The sequence below is a fragment of the Zalophus californianus genome, chromosome 8 (genome assembly GCF_009762305.2).
Source record: "Zalophus californianus isolate mZalCal1 chromosome 8, mZalCal1.pri.v2, whole genome shotgun sequence".
In the NCBI taxonomy this organism is placed as follows: Eukaryota; Metazoa; Chordata; class Mammalia; order Carnivora; family Otariidae; genus Zalophus; species Zalophus californianus.
Genome location: NC_045602.1, coordinates 46,597,233 through 46,617,234, shown reverse-complemented (window position 1 = coordinate 46,617,234; position 20,002 = coordinate 46,597,233).

The following is a 20,002-nucleotide window of genomic DNA, read 5'->3' as shown; positions in this document are numbered from 1 at the left end:
AGCAGATTGAATATTGTGATGAAGTGAGCTTCTTTGACCCTGAATGCTAGAGGCAAGCACACTGCTCAGGAATCCCCCCCACCCTGGCTAATGTCAAGGATGTTCCCATAAATATATAATGTGGCCTGGTAGAGGCTGAATGAGGTTAATTTTGGAAAGTTAAAGATGCTTCAGAAGGTGTATATTTTCTCTTAGGGATATATTATTGTGCAAAGCAGTTCGTGAAGTGTCTCCAAATATAAGTGTGTAGTGTGTGTGTGTGTGTGGTTGTATAATTTTTACTATAGATAGATAGATAGGAAGGAAGGAAGGAAGGAAGGAAGGAAGGAAGGAAGGAAGGAAGGAAGGAAGGAAGGAAGGAAAGAAAGAAAGAAAGAAAGAAAGAAAGAAAGAAAGAAAAGAAGAAGAAAGAAAGAAAGAAAGAAAGAAAGAAGAAAGTAAGGAAGGAAGAAAGAAAGGAAGGAAGGAAGGAAGGAAGGAAGGAAGGAAGGAAGGAAGGAAGGAAGGAAGGAAGGAAGGAAGAAAGAAAGAAGAAAGAAAGAAAGAAAGAAAGAAAAAAAGAAAGAAAGAAAGAAAGAGGAAAGATCGTTTTGTTTTATATATACATATACCTTTTATATTATACACATAAATATTGTATAATATATTATAGATATCTTTTATAATTATGCATATTGCATATTACATATGTGATGTGTACTCTTAATTGCTTTGGTCTCAACAAGTCTCTTCCTTACATTGACAAAGACACCAACCAGATTTATGCTCCAGGTACAATATTTTGTAACTGCCTGTGGAAAAGACTGAAACTGTTTCTGCTTCCAATGGCTGCCACTCTTCAGCTGAGTTTCTGGATCCTATCCTTAGCACTTGAGAAAATGATCATATTAAGTAATAATTATTGTGAGGAAACACTTTTAATTTACCTTGCAGTGACAATCTTTTTTTTTTTGTTTTGTTTTTTGTTTTGGAGCTTTAATGGGTATTTTTTATAAAATGGCATTTGTGTAGATATTGATACTCTTAGTTTTTACCACAAGAAGACAGATGTGTATAGATTCATCTTACTAAGAATTTGCTAGTGACTATAAATATTGGCTTTGTAATGCAAGTGAGCTTTACAGACCAGATAAGTTTCTCCTTTTATCTCTTCATATTTTCTCTTAATTCTTGATGCAGCTCATATTATTCTATGGTCTGACTCTATGGTAAAATTTTTAAAAACAATTCATATTTGTTTGGATTGGAACAATTTATTCCCAGTAATATTAAGGAAACTATTTTGTTAGAAAACAGCTATTTTTGTCCAATGCTGGGGGAATGTACAATATTCCCTGGATGACAATTTGACAATAAATAGAAAAAAATTAAAATGTACACAAAATTAATGGAAATGATCCTTCCTTGAGGAAATACAAAATTATAATTACAATTTGTGCTCAATTTAGCCTCAAGAATATTTATTGCACAATTATAAATAATAACCAACACTTATAATGATGTAAATAATCAAAAACATGTGCTTGAATACGGTACCTCCTTGAAAGGGAATGATGCAAATAATTACAACTAACATCATAGAAAAAATATTTAGCGATGGGAAGAATATTCATGATATGCATATAAGTGCAAAAGCAACTTTCAAGTACCTAATGTATGCGATAGAGATGAAGAAGTAACCATACACATACATGTAAGCATAGTTATCTGTAAGAACAAAATACTGAAAGCATAATATTGAAAACATCAATACTGTTTATCCCTAGTGGTATTTGTTTTAATTTTCCAAATAATTCCAAAGAATATACACAACTTCTACAATAAGAAATAGCAGTACCTTCGAAAAGAATAAATTTAAGAGATAAGAACTCTATTATGAAACATCTCCCTGAAATGACTAATATGACTATTTTTACTTAGTGCTTTAAAGCACACACAGAGTATTTGCTTTGTGCCAGGCATTGGCTAAGTAGGAACTCATGACAAAGAGGAGAATCAGTACAATACAGTTCAATGAAATTAGTGTTATCATAGATGTTTGAATAGAACCAAATGAAATCTAGAGAAAAGTTTACTTATTTTGAATGTTCTTTTCATTTATAATAATTAGTCTTAGATTTGATGATTTTACTGTTCACATTATTTCTTAAACGAGTTTGCTCTCTGGTGCTCTTTATTCATTTAATATTTACTAAATTAAAGCCCAGACCTTTGTCATGCATCTATCACCACACAGTTGTAAAAGTGATACTTATATCACAACTTTCTTCTCATCTACTACCATGAATATTCATTTGTTTTAGCTCTCTTTCTTGGAGAATTAATTTAAACAATGACTTCTTTCCCAAATTAATATTCTTTTTGATATAGCTTTTCTTACTTGGAGAAACTCAGGACTTCATCTTGGGAACTCCTAGGTGGAATAGGTATGTTTGTACTTTTGCAGTGCAGGAAGGACATTATGGTAATTTATCTAAGATATCCAAACTTCCTCCTGTTCATCCTGATTGTGCCATTTCCTAAATTTCAAAGAGAGAGAAATAAAGCAATTAAAAAATGGAATGTTTATCTAAACCCATGGGAACCTAAAATTGCACTGTAAAGATGGAGAAACCTGTTTGAGCAATCTAAATTAAGAGAACTATTGGTATAGCCTCTTTAAATTATTTATCGACACATAATTATCTAAATTGAGCCAAGTACTTATAAAAGGACTAAAAAAACTTTTGAGAAAAAGTCAAATTAGTTGAACATTTTAGACTTGGACCTATCAGAACCATATTTTGGTCACTTTTTTTTTTTTCTGTATCTGGTCCCCAGTGTAGCCTTGTATTTTTGTTCAGGACATTTTTCTCCTCCACCATGTTAACTCAATGTACTTTTTGTTCTGGACATTTTTCTCCTCCACCATGTTAACTACATGAAGTAATAATTGTTGCCACATTTATGATACAATCTGGATTGTGTTTCATCTGAGACCATCTTCCATTTTCCTCTCTAGGAGAGCTATGTTCATAAGGTTGCACTTTAGGGTTGCAGCTAAACAAGAGGAATACAGCATAGCAGCAAGCCATCCCTTATTCAGTGCATCAGAGGAAGCCACCTTCTTTTTTGTTTTTTTAAAAACTTTCTGGGAAAGTAATTTTAGACTTACATAAAACATGGCAGAAACAGTAGAGAGAGTTTCCATATATCTCTCAGAAGCTTCATTCAATGTTAATATCTTATATATAATATCTTAAAAATATCTTATACATATAATAACTTATATAACCATTGTGCAACTGACAGACCAAGGAATTAACACTTATACAATACTATTACAAAACTACAGAGCTTATTCAAATTCACCAGTTTTTTCACTGCTATTATTTTTACTTCTCCCAGATCTCATTTAGCATCCCATATTAAAGATGATTGTTCAGAGTGGGAGGAGCAAAATGGCAGAGGGAGTAGGAGACCTGGATTTCATCTTGGTCCCAGGATTTCAGCTAGAAAGGGATCAAACCATTCTGAACACCTACGAACTCAACAGGAGATCGAAGAAAAGACTAGCAGCAACTCCCTGAACAGAAAAGCAACCCACTATTCTGGGAAGTAGGACGTGCAGAGAAGTGAATCTGAGGTGATATCAGGAGTATAGACAGCGGAGGGAGGGAGCCTCCTCTCAGCCACTTCTGGCAAGTGATAGAGCAGCAGAGACCACAAATTGGAACTTTTAGAAGTCTGATCTGCTGAGGGGCATTGCTCCAGTGGCTAAGTGGGGGGGTGGAACCCTTGCTAGGACAATGTGGTCTCAGGACCCCTCGGAGGGTCATGGAAAAAAGACCAAGGGTGCCAGAGTGCGGCAGAGCTCCCAGGTGTCGAAGTGGGGAAAGCCGGCTGCAGAGACGGAGCCAAGGAGTGGACTCTCGCTTAGGGTTGTCATAAACCGTGATCCCCAGCACAGCCGGGCCACTGCTCCCTAGCAGGGACCCAACAAGCAGCAGATCCGGGGAGACTCCCTTTCCTCCCCAGGGAGGAGCGGCGTGGCAGCGCACTGCACGGATCTGCTGGGTTTGGAGAACCCAACATGGGGTCGGGTGCCAGAGATAGAAATGCTTGGTCACAGGCCAGGTGAGCACAGAGTGCGGCCAGAGACGGGGAGATGGGAGTGATTGACAGCTTTTCTCTGGGGGCTCACTGAGGAGTGGGACCCCGAGTTCTCGGCTCCTCCGGGGTGGAGATACAGAGGCCACCATTTTCACTCTCATTCTCCAAAGCTGTACGGAAAGCTTGCAGGGAACAAAAGCTCCTGAGAGCAAACCCGAGCAGATTACTTAGCCCAGCCCTGGCAAGGGCAGGGCAATTCCGCCTCCGGCAAATACACTTGAGAATCACTGCGACAGGCCCCTCCCCCAGAGGATCAGCAAGAACAGCCAGCTAACACCAAGTTTACCGATCAATGAGAACGGCAGAACTCCCGACCTAGGGGAATACAGCAAATAGAATTCATGGCTTTTTTCCCATTATTCTTTAATTCTTTAATTTAACTCTTTATTCCCATTTTATTCTTCTTCAAAGTTAAATTTTTTTAAGTTTCTTTTTTTCTTTTTATTTTTTTGAATTTTTCTTTTTCCCTTTTTCAACCAACATCTTATCAATCCTTTTCTAAAAAATCTTTTTTATTTTTCATGTTTAGAGTCATATTCTATCCCCTTCATAGTAGTTAACCTTATCTTTGGTATATAGATATAAGTTGTTTCTCCTCTTTAAATTTTGGGATACAGTTTCTTCTAACAGACCAAATATACCCTAAATCTCTAGTGTATGGCCTTTGTTCTAGTTTCCTGCCTGATCACATTCACTCCCCCACCTTTTTTAAATCCACTTCTTTCTTTTTTTTAACCAACTTCTTATCTTATCAATTACTTTTATAAAACTTTTATATTCATCTTTACCCAGTCATATTCCATCCCTTCATTGTATTTACCCTTATTTTAGTACATATATAAGTTTTTCTTTCCTTAAATTTTTGAGAGGCACTTTCTTCTAACAGAACAAAATATGCCCAAAATCTAGGGTGTGGCACTGATCTATGCACCCAGCCTGATCACATATTTGATCATATTCTGTTTCTTTGTTTGTTTGTTTGTTTGTTTGTTTCTTTCTTTTTTTTAAACTTTTTCTTTTTTTTCCTTTTTTCTTTCTATACCTTTCTTTTCCCTTGGTTCAGGTCTCTTCAGATTTCTTTAGTGTATATTTTTCTGTGGTCATTGTTATCCTGTTAGCCATTTTGTTCTCTATCATCTTTTCTCCTCAGGAAAAAATGACAAGATAGAAAAAAATCCCTCAACAAAAGAACGAGAGGCCAGTACCGACTGCCAGGGACCTAATCCAATACAGACATTAATAAGATGTCAGAACTAGATTTCAGAATGCTGATTATAAAGATACTAGCTGGGCTTGAAAAAAGCATGGAGGATATTAGAGAAACCCCTTTCTGGAGAAATAAAAGAACTAAAATCTATCCAAGTCTAAATCAAAAAGGCTATTAATGAAAAGCAATAAAAAATGGGGGCACTAACTGCTAGGATAAATGAGGCAGTGATATAGAAGACCAAATGATGGAAAATAAAGAAGCTGAGAAAGAAGATAAACAACTACTGGATCATGAGGGCAGAATTCAAGAGATAAGTGATACCATAAGATGAAACAATATTAGAATAATTGGGATTCCAGAAGAAGAAGAGGGGGCCAGAAGGTACATTGGAGCAAATTATAGCAGAAAACTTCCCTAATTTGGGGAAGGAAACATGCATCAAAATCCAGGAGGCACTCCCCTCAAAATCAATAAAAATAGGTCAACACCCTAACATCTAATAGTAAAACTTACAAGTCTCAGAGACAAAGAGAAAATCCTGAAAGCAGCTTGGGAGAAGAGATCTGTAACCTACAATGGTAGAAATATTAGATTATCAACAGACCTATACACAGAGACCTGGCAGGCCAGAAAGGACTGGAATGATATATTCAGGGCACTAAATGAGAAAAATATGCAGCCAAAAATACTATATCCAGCTAGGCTGTCATTGAAAATTGAAGGAGAGATAAAAGGCTTCCAGGACAAACAAAAACTAAAGGAATTTGCAAACACGAAACCAGCCCTACAAGAAATATTGAAAGGGGTCCTTTAAGCAAAGAGAGAGCTTAAAGGTAACATAGACCGCAAAGGAACACAGACAATATATAGTAAACAGTCACCTTACAGGCAATACAATGGCACTAAATTCATATCTTTCAATAGTTACCCTGAATGTAAATGATCTAAATGCCCCAATCAAAAGACACAGGCTATCTGATCGGATTAAAAAACAAGACCCATCCATATGCTGTCTGCAAGAGACTCATTTTAGACCCAAAGACACCCCCAGATTGAAAGTGAAGGGGTGGAAAACCATTTACCATGCTAATGGACACCAAAAGAAAGCTGGGGTGGCAATCCTTATATCAGACAAAGCAGATTTTAAACCAAAGACTATAATAAGAGATGAGGAAGGACACTATATCATACTTAAAGGGTCTATCCAACAAGAAGATCTAACAATTGTAAATATCTATGCCCCTAACAAGGGAGCAGCCAATTAATAACAAAAGCAAAGAAACATGTCGACAACAATACAGTAATAGTGAGGGACTTTAACACCCCCCTGACTGAAATGGACAGATCATCTAAGCAAAAGATCAACAAGGAAATAAAGACTTTAAATGACACACTGAACCAAATGGTCTTCACAGATATATTCAGAACATTCCATCTCAAAGCAACAGAATACACATTCTTCTCTAGTGCCCATAGAACATTCTCCAGAATAGATCACATCCTAGGTCACAAATCAGGTCTCAACTGGTACCAAAAGATTGGGAAACTTCCCTGCATATTTTCAGACCACAATGCTTTCAAACTTGAACTCAATCACAAGAGCAAAGTCCAGAAAGAACTCAAATACATGGAGGCTAAAGAGCATCCTACTAAAGAATGAATGGGTCAACCAGGAAATTAAAGAAGAATTAAAAAAAATCATGGAAACCAATGAAAATGAAACACAACTGTTCAAAATCTTTGGGATGAGGCAAAGGCAGTCCTAAGAGGAAAGTATATAGCAATACAAGCCTCTCTTCAAAAAGCAAGAAAGGTCTCAAATACATAACCTACCCTACGCCTAAAGGAGCTAGAGAAAGAACAGTAAAAAAAGTCTAAACCCAGCAGGAGAAGAGAAATAAGAAAGATCAGAGCAAAAAATCAATGAAATAGAAACCAAAACAACAATAGAACAATCAATGAAACTAAGAGCTGGTTCTTGAAAGGAATTAATAAGATTGATAAACCCCTGGCCAGACTTATCAAAAAGAAAAGAGAAATGACCCAAATCAACAAAATCATGAATGAAAGAGGAGAGATCACAACCAACACCAAAGAAATACAAACAATTATAAGAACATATTATGTGCAACTCTATGGCCAGCAAATTAGATAATCTGGAAGAAATGGATGCATTCCCAGGGATGTATAAACTACCAAAACTGAACCAGGAAAAATACAAATCTTGAACAGACCTATTACCACCAAGGAAATTGAAGCAGTCATCAAAATCTCTCAAGAATCAAAAGCCCAGGGCCAGACGGCTTCCCAGGGGAATTCTACCCAAACATTTCAAGAAGAACTGAACCTATTCTTCTGAAACTATTCCAAAAAATAGAAATGGAAGAAAACTCCCAAACTCGTCTTATGAGGCCAGCATTACCTTGATCCCAAAATCAGACAAAGACCCATCATAAAGAACTACAAACAATATCTGGATGAATATGGATGCAAAAATTCTCATCAAAATACTAGCCAGTAGGATCCAACAGTACATTAAAGGATTATTCACCACAACCAAGTGGGATTATTCCTGGGCTGCAAGTTTGGTTCAACATCTGCAAATCAATCAATGTGATAAAATACATTAATAAAGAAAGAACAAGAACCATATGTTCCTCTCAATAGATGCAGAAAAAGCATTTGAACAAAGTACAGCAAACTTTCTTGATCAAAACTCTTCAGAGTATAGGGATAGACGGTACACACCTCAATATCATAGAAGCCATCTATGAAAAACCCACAGCAAATATCATTCTCAATGGGGGAAAACTGAGAACTTTCCCCCTAAGGTCAGGAACACGGGTAGGGATGTCCACTATCACCACTGCTATTCAACATAGTATTAGAAGTCCTAGCCACAGCAATCAGACAACAAAAAGGAATAAAAGACATCTGAATCAGCAAAGAAGTCAAACTCTTACACTTTGCAGATGATATGATACTTTATATGGAAAACCCAAAAGACTCCACACCAAAACTGCTAGAACTCATACAGGAATTCAGTAAGTGGCAGGATATAAAATCAATGCAAAGAAATCAGTGGCATTCCTATACACCAACAACAAGACAGAGGAAAGAGAAATTAAGGAGTTGATCCCATTTACAATTGCACCCAAAACCATAAGATACCTAGGAATAAGTCTAACCAAAGAGGCAAAGGATCTGTACTCAGAAAACTATAAAATACTCATGAAAGAAATTGAGGAAGACACAAAGAATTGGAAAAACGTTCCATGCTCATGGATTGGAAGAACAAACATTGTGAAGATATCAATGCTACCTAGAGCAATCTACGCATTCAATGCAATCCCCATCAAAATACCATCCACTTTTTTCAAAGAAATGGAACAAATAATCCTAAAATTTGTATGGAACCAGAAAAGACCCCAAATAGCCAGAGGAATGTTGAAAAAGAAAAGCAAAGCTGGCGGCATCACAATTCAGGACTTCAAGCTCTATTACAAAGCTGTGATCATCAAAACAGTATGGTACTGACACAAAAACAGACATATAGATCAATGGAACAGAATAGAGAGCCCAGAAATGGACCCTCAACTCTATGGTCAACTAATCTTCCACAAAGCAGGAAAGAATGTCCAATGGAAAAAAGACAGTCTCTTCAACAAATGGTGTTGGGAAAATTGGACAGCCACATGCAGAAGAATGAAACTGGACCATTTCCTTACACCACACACAAAAATAGACTCGAAATGGTTGAAAGACCTAAACGTGAGACAGGAGTCCATCCAAATCCTAAAGGAGAACACAGGCAGCGACCTCTTCGACCTCAGCTGCAGCAATTTCTTCCTAGAAACATCGCCAAAAGCAAGGGAAGCAAGGGCAAAAATGAACTGTTGGGACTTCATCAAGATAAAAAGCTTTTGCACAGCAAAAGAAACAGTCCACAAAACCAAAAGACTACCGACAGAATGGGAGAAGATATTTGCAAATGACATATCAGATAAAGGGCTAGTATCCAAAATCTCTAAAGAACTTATCAAGCTCAACACCCAAAGAACAAATGATCCAATCAAGAAATGGACAGAAGACATGAACGGGCATTTTTCCAAAGAAAACATCCAAATGCCCAACAGACACATGAAAAAGTATTCAACATCACTCGGCATCAGGGAAATCCAAATCAAAACCTCAATGAGATGCCACCTCACACCAGTCAAAATGGCTAAAGTTAACAAGTCAGGAAACGACAGACTTTGGCAGGGATGTGGAGAAAGGGGAACCCTCCTACACTGTTGGTGGGAATGCAAGCTGGTGCAGCCACTCTGGAAAACAGTATGGCCGTTCCTCAGAAAGTTGAAAATAGAGCTACAATACGATCCAGCAATTGCACTACTGGGTATTTACCCCAAAGATACAAATGTAGGGATCTGAAGGTATACGTGCACCCTGATGTTTATAGCAGCAATGTCCACAATAGCCAAACTATGGAAAGAGCCAAGATGTTCATCGACAGATGAATGGATAAAGAAGAAGTGGTATATATATACAATGGAATATTATGCAGCCATCAAAAGGAATGAAATCTTGCCATTTGCAACGATGTGGATGGAACTGGAGGGTGTTATGCTGAGAGAAATAAGTCAATCAGAGAAAGACATGTATCATATGATCTCACTGATATGAGGAATTCTTAAACTCAGGAAACAATTCGAGGGTTGCTGGAGTGTTGGGGGGTGGGAGGGATGGGGTGGCTGGGTGATAGACATTGGGGAGGGTATGTGCTATGGTGATTGCTGTCGAATTGTGTGAGACTATTGAATCGCAGACATGTACCTCTGAAACAAATAATACATTATATGTTAAAAAAAAAAAAAAAGAAGATAGCAGGAAGAGAAAAATGAAGGAGGGGAAATCGGAGGGGGAGAGGAACCATGAGAGACTATGGACTCTCAGAAACAAACTGAGGGTTCTAGAGGGGAGGGGGTTGGGTGGATGGGTTAGCCTGGTGATGGGTATTAAAGAGGGCACGTACTGAATGGAGTACTGTGTGTTATATGCAAACAATGAATCATGGAACACTACATCAAAAACTAATGATATAATGTATGGTGATTAACATAACATAATAAAAAAAGATGATTGTTCATTCTCCTTAGTCTTAAGTCTGTAACATTTCCTCTTTCTTTCCTTGTCTTTCAAGTCCTTGACACTTTTGATCAGTTTTTCCTTTTTTCCCCCAAATGTCCCTTAGTTTGAATTTGTCTGATATTTTCTCATAAATGGATTGAGGTTCTGCTTTCTTACCAAGAATACCATAGAAATGATAGTACGTCCTTCTCGTGCATTACATCCCAGGACTCATGATGTTGATATATCTTATTACTGGTGATGTTGATCTTGATTATTTGTGCAAGGTGGTTTCTCCCATTTCTCCACTGTAAGTTACTATCATTCCCTTTATAGTTAATAAATATCTTGGCTAGGGCGCCTGGGTGGCTCAGATGGTTAAGCGTCTGTCTTCGGCTCAGGTCATGATCCCAGGGTCCAAGGAGCATCAGGCTCCCTGCTCCTTGGGAGCCTGCTTCTCCCTCTGCTTCTCTCTCTCTCTCTCTCTCCCCCCCCGTCTCTCATGAATAAATAAATAAAATCTTTAAAAAAAAAGAATAAATATCTTGGCTATATGTTTTGAGATTATGCAATTCCATTTCTCCTCAAAATTTTATCTACTTATTTTAACATACATCAGTGGATCAGTCTCTATTAAGTATTACCATATGATGTATTTTCTATTTCCTTCTTGCATATTACATTTATAGGGAAGATCAGTCCCTTTGTTCCCTGTGTTTATTTAATCAATTATTTGTTATATTGGGAGAGGTTCATGGCTATTCACTTTATTTAATGTTATAATCTAATATTATCATAATTTATTTTCTTGCTCAATTGTTCCAGTTTGGCCATCTGGAGAATTTTAAGATTTACTGTTTTGTTTCTTCAGGATCCCATTATCTATTGATCTATTAAACACCATGAATTTGTACTGATATATTGACTTTCAATTCAATACCTTTAGGTTCATTTTAATCAAAACTTCTCATTTGTAACTTATTTTTCTAACAGTTATCTGGGTCTAAATCTGGACTTTAGATACTATTCTCTACTGTCATTTTGTCTACTTCGTTACCATATTCTTAACTATAGAGGTTTTATAGTATGTTTTATTGTCTGGTCACTTTCAGTTTCTGGTATGTCTTCATGGGATATGGTTTAGATATTTGCTTGGTTCCATTTTTCTCTCTTTCTTCATGGAGGATTCCAGTAACACAGATCCTTTCTTTGCCTTCCATTTTCATTACTCTCTTGATCAATCTTTTTTCTTCTTTAGTTTTTTATTCTACTGGTTGTTTAACTGCCTTCCCCATCCATTATTAAAATTTGAGTACATTCTCTCTTGGAAACCTTGTAATTTATTCTTCAATCCTGAGATAATTTTGTCTTTTTTCATTCCTGAGTTCAAATAACTCTTTTATTTATTTCTGCTGTTTTTCTTTTGTCTTTTTTGTTATTTTTTTAAATTTCTATCTCAAGGTCATTTTTCATATTCTAAATATCTGTTTGAGTATATTTAATTCTGCTTGAGAAGCAGATTATGGTTTATTTTGGTTCCTAGTTACTTTCCTTGTTTTAATTTCCCTGCTTTTCTGTAGTAGTTCTCTATGGTCTTTACTTAGGTTAATTTTTAGTATGTTGAGGCATTTTAAATGATTCTTAGTTTAACGACACTCTTTTCTGTCCATCTAGCAAATTCCAGTTATCTTAGTAGAGGGTGTTTGTTTTTTTCTCTGGTGATATGGGTTGTGGTTTTATTTCAGCTATAGTACCCTAAATCTCCTTATTCTTCATTCTTTGCTGTCTAATTACCAACAGGCATTTCTTTCCTCCCAGTTTGGCTTTTTCCTCTCCACCAGAATTTGTGGGTTAAGATTGTCTGCTAAAATTGTGCTTGTCTTTTTGAGAGACAGTTTCTTTTGAGAGAGAGGCATGGGGGAATTTTTGAGTCAGCTTACTTCATTAAATAGAGCCTGTCACTTTAAATCACATGCCTGGCACGTTTCATGATATTCCTCCCTATAAGGATTGAATACTTTGAATACTTTCCACATGTTCATAATCTGATATTTGCGATTATTTTTTTAGGATTTTCATATTTAGAATAGAGTTAATCTTCCTAGTTTCACCTTATCTTTAGGCTTCTTCCCTAGTATCCCCAACACTATGTATTTCTTATAGTTTTTCTTGTTCTGCCACTAAGCTCTGTGGCAAAGTGAGGGTGGTTGGGAGCATGTGAGAACTTGGCACTGATATTTATTGTTATTCTCTTTTTCCTCATAGTTTTTGTGGTTTTGACATTCTCTTTCAGTAATCCTGAAGGTGTGGCATTGCACAGAATTTTTGCTAACATAAGGTCATTTTATAGAATTTGGGAGATTTAGAGAGGCTATGATGTCTCCATTGTCTACAAAGGACAGTTTCCTAGTGAATATTTTCCACCATGTTTTTATATTAGAATTGGGAGTTATCTTTTACTAGCTTATATTCCTTTAACATAGCTCAAATAATTAGAAGCTTAATTGCTCTTGCCTCAATGGCTTTTTTGAAAAGATCACAGTTTAAACAATAATTGGGTTTTAAAGTATTTCTGTAAAATTTTAATGTTGAGCAGTATAAGGCTATCTCTGGTTCATTTTAGATTAAAAACAAATCTTTTCAAAATGTTGTTTACTTACATTTTCAAGGAGAAGAAATCCTAATAGTATTCTTTAGACAATTCCCCATTCACAGCCTGACATTTGCTCTTCTTTTCTTTATCCCTCAAAGGTGACATAAACAAAGGTGTAAACATCACTAAGAAAATTGTAATTTGGTAATATAAAATAATAAAGCATTCCATGGAAACCTTGAACTTGTCATCAAGAGGATAGTCAAGAGAAGAAAACAGGTTTCCCAGGAAACAGACCCTAAATACATTTTCTCTGTTAGGAGGTAGAATCCCAGGAAGGACTAACTGAGAGAAAAGGTAAATGGTGGAGGGTTGAGGACTGAAGAAGAAAAACAAACACAAGAAGATACATCACAGATTGGGTACAATTCTTAAGAAAACAGATGATTGACAGTATGTAAAACACCTCCAATAAAGCCCTTGCTTCTCATAACAGTCAAGGGGACGGACAAGCTATTTATTTGTTGGCTCCTTCCTGTTTCCTGCTTTTCACTGGTACTTCTGCTGATGTTATCTGGCCCTTCTAGGTAGCCTGGAAAAGCCAGAGCTTTGGTCATTCTAATTTCATCAGAGCTGAGTTTAAGACTTGTTTCTCTTGTTTCTGCTTCTCTTGCTTCTTTTTCAGATCAATTGTGTAGTCTGCTCACTAATGACAACCTTATGCTGAGTCATGCCAACTGAAGCCAGGGCTTTATGACCATAGGACAGACATATCACCGAGGCAATTGTAGCCCAGAACAAAGGCAAGTAACATAGATCCAGAGGATATGTGAGGCTAAGGTCGTCTGCGTAATGCATAATGGAGCCCTGTTTATAGTGCCTAATATAACATCTATATATATACCAATTGGTATATATTAACCTACCGTTTAATAAAAGTTACAATATATAACATCCCTGGTTCAATACTATATTGTTTTGGACTTCGTGATGTGTAGTTGATTTTGTTTTTCAGTTAAGTATAAAATGCAATTTTTTCTTAATCAGGCATGGGGAAATGCAATGGAACAATAATTGCATTTTCTTTCCCTACAGTATACTAGCTAGAAAACACAGATAACAAAATATTGCTATTTCGTTTTTATAGATCAAGATCAAGGCTTTTAACAAATCTTTTATTACAATTTAAAGAATACATTGATTATTTTATTTCAATGTGTAAGGAAAGAAGAATTTCACTTTTATTTTAATGATAATTTCCTTTTGAAAGCCAGAACAAGATGTTGAGCAGATTGTTATTTCCCTTTATAGAGCCATTGAGCGATTTTACTTAGTGTCTTCTTTAATAGGATACACATTAACTTGATGCACATGATAATTCTGGAGCTGTTTTGTTTTCTCTTTTTATTTTAATATTCATCTTCAGACTTTGTATAGACTGACCTTTTTGACTGCATAACACATTAAAGTTGAGCACTATTTAATGAAATGAATTTTACAACAAGTTTTTTTCATTTGATCCTGAATAATTCTCTTCACACAGTATGCCAGATATTGTGGAAATTAAAAGTACCCCTTTCAAAAAGCCCTCTATATTAAGACTAAAATATATTCTAGCCTTAAGTGGCACAGATTCATGAATAAAAAATATGATACTCTTTTTGTCAAAGGTGAAGAAAGTAGGGGCAATTTTTTTGTACTTTGGTTTATATAATAAAAATAAAAGTCAAACATTTAAGGTAAGTATAAATTTCAATAGAAATAATCACAGTATAATTCTCAGTTCAATAGAGTTCTGCAAGTTCAGAAGAAAATGAACTGAAGTTCAGGAGACTTTAAAAAAATAGAAAAATGAGAGAAAAATCTAAGACTAAGTAGTTCAATAAATCTGAATGGAATATATAGAAATAATGGTCATGAAAATAATTAGTAGAACTACTTTTATGTTTATATACCTATATAATACCCTTTGGGGGAGATCAAAGAGCATAGCAAGTACTCATTAGTCATACTCTGGATGAATTTTCATAAATGAATAAATGAAATTAATTATCCAAGATCCCTAAGTCCCTTCCTCTGGCAATCAGGAGAGATAGAGAAAGAAACAGGATGGTTAGAATCCGGAACTATAGTTTAAAGATATAACTGGCTTCTTTTTAGTGATGTCCTACCATTTTCAGATTTCCTTTCTGTAGTTTATAGCAGCTAAAATTATGAGAGTCTTATCTTTGCTATTAAATTTAGTTTATATGTCTTGTCAACAGTGCAAATGGATAGTGAGTTCACATGAATTTATTCTGGAAAAATTAGCTTTATATAGCTTGGACATAAGTCCTTTAGCTCTGATGGGCCCCAAGTTTCTTCCTCTTATTGAGATGTATTAGAACCTAAATTCTACTTGTTGTTGCAGACATTGCAGGATTCTCAGCAGCAATTTCTGTTTTAGATAACTCTACCTGTTTTCCTTCTCTCTACTAGTTTCCAGAATTGCTGTTATCAATTTAAGATCTGAAGGGGGCACTTCATATTTCAATCTCTGAATTATGTGAGAATGGGCCCTAATGACAATATTAATATTGAGTCTAAGCAGCATCTTTTCTGCCTATTTCTGCCTTCAACAGGATAATTGCACTTTAAGTGCAATTCTCATTTCTTCATAGAAGCTTTCCTTCTTGAGTCAGAATAAATGGTAAGAAAAAGCCCCTCAAAACCCTTTGACTTTTTATATTCCTGAATTTTTGTTCATGTTTCCTCAAGATATTGGCTCTGGTTTTGTAAAAGCATTATTAAAATCTTAAGAAAAAAAAAATAAGTGACCTATGGAATGAGTTTTTCAGTCAGTATTGCTTCTCTTTTTAATCGGAAATATTGGTATTTTTGAAGCATCTTAAAGTGTTCTCCAAACACCATTGAAAAGTCTTTTCTCAACTTAAGACACAGAGAAGTGTTTATGCACATGCTTCTAAGCCCATCTCCCTTAACCTCCCTCAGGTTTCTCACTGAAGAGAGCACAGAAATATACAAATATTAAAAAACAAAAATCTGTAGCAGCAACTGAAACTAAAGAAAGGTAACATTCATTAAAAAGAAATTTTATATGCCTACTAGACATACTGCAGACAAGAGAAGTATAGCTGAATTGTGAACTTGCATAACATGAAATAATAACTTCACTGGAAAGCCTGTGGTAGAAGACCCATAAGTTTTCACCATAAAACAATTTCTATTTTCAGATGACTTTGCTCTGCCTCTAGAAAATAGATCCTTTCCTGGTTAGAGATGGGAAAGTGGGAAAATGAGGGATGCAGGAAAATTCTGAGAACCTACTATCTTCTTCTGAGATGTAAGATGCTCTGTATAGCTCATCCAGCCCCAGAAATAATTCCTGCCATCCAGATTCTTTTTCTAAATTCTCTCTTAATACAGAAGCCAGGGTTTTTGTCTAAATACAGAGATGAAGTTGTAAATAAAGTTAGATTTTAAGTATGAGGGTCTAATACGATTGGCCTCTCAGATCCCTTACATATTGGCTATACTTACGTCAATCTTTTGAACTACATCATTTACCTCTCCGTTCTGACGGAGAGAGGAAGCCAACAGCTAATGAATCTAATGGAGGGAGAGAGAAGGATAAGAAGAAAAAACAGGTCTTTCCTAAGGTCCACAGCAGAGCTAACCTAAACTACTAATCCCTAGAAATTTGCAATTGAGAAATTGAGTCAAATCCATTTTACTACATTGGGCAAATGGGAGGAAACATTCTACAGGAGAGAGACAAACAGGTTGACATCCCTGGGTGATAAGGGAACACAAGAACCCAAAGCTACAATATTTGAGAAATTCACCTTTTGGCTCACAAGGTCATTTTCTTAGCCTTAACTTGAGTCTGGTGCTCTTCTCCCTTGGGGTTAGAGTGATCAGAGATAACCTTCCTCTCCTGTTACACTGATAAATGGAATCAACATTACAGAACAGGACCAATACATTAAGTAATGCAATCAGAAATAAATTATGGATTTTTGCAAGATATCTACATAGTTCTGACATCTGAATCTTCTCTTTAGAAGACTTCCATTGTTTTCTATTTATCACCCAAAAAATTACAATTAAGTTCCTTGCCATTCAAAGTCCTCCCCAAACTCATCCCAACCAAATTTCCTTTATCTAATAATTTACATTAGGTTGCTTTAAAATTACTACACATTTTAAAATTTTAAATTTTAAAATTTTAAATTCTTAAAATTTAATGTTGTATCTTTCATCTATTTAATTTTCCCAGTAGAAAGTTCACTTTCTTCACCATTTATCGCAAATATGTATGCAAATGCCCCCTTTTAAGGTTTAAATGATACAGGTTTCTGAAGCCCATACAGATTTTTTCCTCTCCCTGCCCCCTGTCCCTTTCCCCAGCCCTGGCTATTATGTTATTGTTTTGTTATTGTTGTTCCTCTTTTGCTTTAAGGTCCTTATAACTTTTTGCCTTATATTAGAAGTAATTACATACATATGGCACCTAATCCAATTTTCTCCTCAGTTAGAATAGGTGTAAGAATTCAGAGTGTCTGAAAATGTGAGACATATTTTCTCAGGTGAGTAAAACTAAGAAAGCAGAGCATAGACTGACTATCCCCTCCCACTGACTAGCAGGGTGCATTGTACATAAGGGACCTTCAATAAATATGTCTTCAATACATGTTCAACACTAAACATTCCTTTCAAAAATACAAGCCATTAAAAAAATAAAAGGAATACACAGTTTACAATTTCAAATCAACAAACCCAGCCATATCTCTTTATGTAGTAATAAGGTTTATAAAGAACTGCAAATTTTTTTCCCTGCAGGAATATACAGTCACTAAAATCAAGATGATTTTATATTTTGTTATAAAATGGAATTAGGTATCCTGAGTGACCATTTTCAAAATGATTCTTTAAAACTTTTTTCATATTCCATTGGTAAATCTCCCTCCCAACCCCAAAGAAGATTTAGGTATTTTCCTGAACATCTATCTTGTTTTATCCTCTCCCAAAGACAAATTTCCTGTGCTTGGATATTAATGCCAAGTCATGCAGTGGGATAAACAGGCCATTAACATTTAAAAAAAAATACACACCTCTTTTTTTTATTGAAAAATTCATTTCATGACAGATGGAACTTAAATTTTTCATTTAAATAGGGACTATTCAAGTAAGATACTGCACTAGATTTTTAAAGTATGTGATTTTTATAAGATTGATAAAGACTGCCACCATCATAGATTTTTTTGGAAAGGAGTCAAGGAGTGAAAGACTATTTCCCAAACTAGCAAATGTAAGGATGTCTCATCTCTTTATTCAGAAATGTTTACTGTATTATGTTCTCCATAAATAACAGTCACTTTTCAAAATTAAATGTGTTTAAATGCTTAAAACATTAAATGGTATAGAGACTTCTTTATGTAAAATGAGTTAAATCCTAGATGTGACTATTGTGTACTGAAATCATTTCCTATCAATCAATTTTTGGGGCATAAAAATATATGAATTTCTCTCTAATGGGCTCTGTGACTCTATAGTATCTGAAAGATTAAATTTCTGATACAAACAATGTCCTGGATGAAACCATTACTATCTAATTGAAGTCAATAAAAAATGTAGCCCATGACAGCAATTATAAAATTTTATGGAGCTTAACAATTGTATGAGAGTTTACAACAACAACAAAATCTAAATCCAGAGATTCTCATTCTGAGTTGAGTGGGACATTGAAAGAGCAACCCAGTAAGTGAAGCACATTGTCTACATGGATGGTGAGTGGTAATGGATAATGCTAAAATAGCAAAGATATTTTAACTGTCTTCGTTAACACAGAAGGCTAAATTATTAATGTAATGATAATTCTTATCTTACAGCAAACTTGATTAATAAGATTCAAACATGAATCAAGACCAAATGCAGGATTTCCTTTTGGTGGGGCAGGCAACAATCACAGTTTCCAAGAATTTTCTTTCTCTTATATTAGGACTGTGTTTGGAATTGGATTAACAGATAAATTCTGAATGATGTAAGCAAAAAACATAGTTCACAAAAGAAGCTGTTTGAATTCTGGGGCTTTCCAGTTTTATGCTATTAGTTACCTGAATGTGAAGTGTTCATCTGACTACCTCTCATTCTCTAGTCATGCCTGCTCTTTAAATCTATAATCCAGGTTTATTTATAATAGGCAATTACAGAGAACACATATACCCTGCTAACACCATTTACTTTTTAAAAAATAACTCTGTTCTTTACTATTAGCATGTTGACAAGAGTTCTGGTCCAGGTCATAAGCACATTTAGGAAAAAGTCTGCTGGAAGTCAATCATTTCTATGCCATCTTCTCAAAGATTTTCATCTCCAGAAGAGACTCATGGGCTTCCTGTTAAATCTTTTCTTCCCACTTCTGTCCTTAAACTGATCACAAGATCCTCTCATTTTCATAAAAAAGTCCTTATGCCATCCTATCTATCTCTTCAAATATCCATACTGAATCCATACTTATTCCATGAATCAAGTCTTAAAAAACATTCATATTACATATCTGACATAGACTTGTTTTCCCTGATTATACACAAACGCACACTACACTTTTCCTTAATGTAACTACTATAACTAATTAGTAGAAACTTATATGAATATGGATTTTTACCCCTTCATTATACCTGAATACTCCATCCTGACAATATTTATTCATTGTGTGATCAAGTCAATGGATTATTTACATTATGAGGATTAATATATTTTTTCACGTCAAAGTGACTTTGAATAAGAAGGAACCAGACATTAATTAACTTTGTACAGTATTTCCTGTACAATGTTCTAACAAGTTCTGCCTGAACATATCCAGGAGATAAATATTTAGCAAAGTGAACACACTTCACCCTGTGATGCTCAGTGAG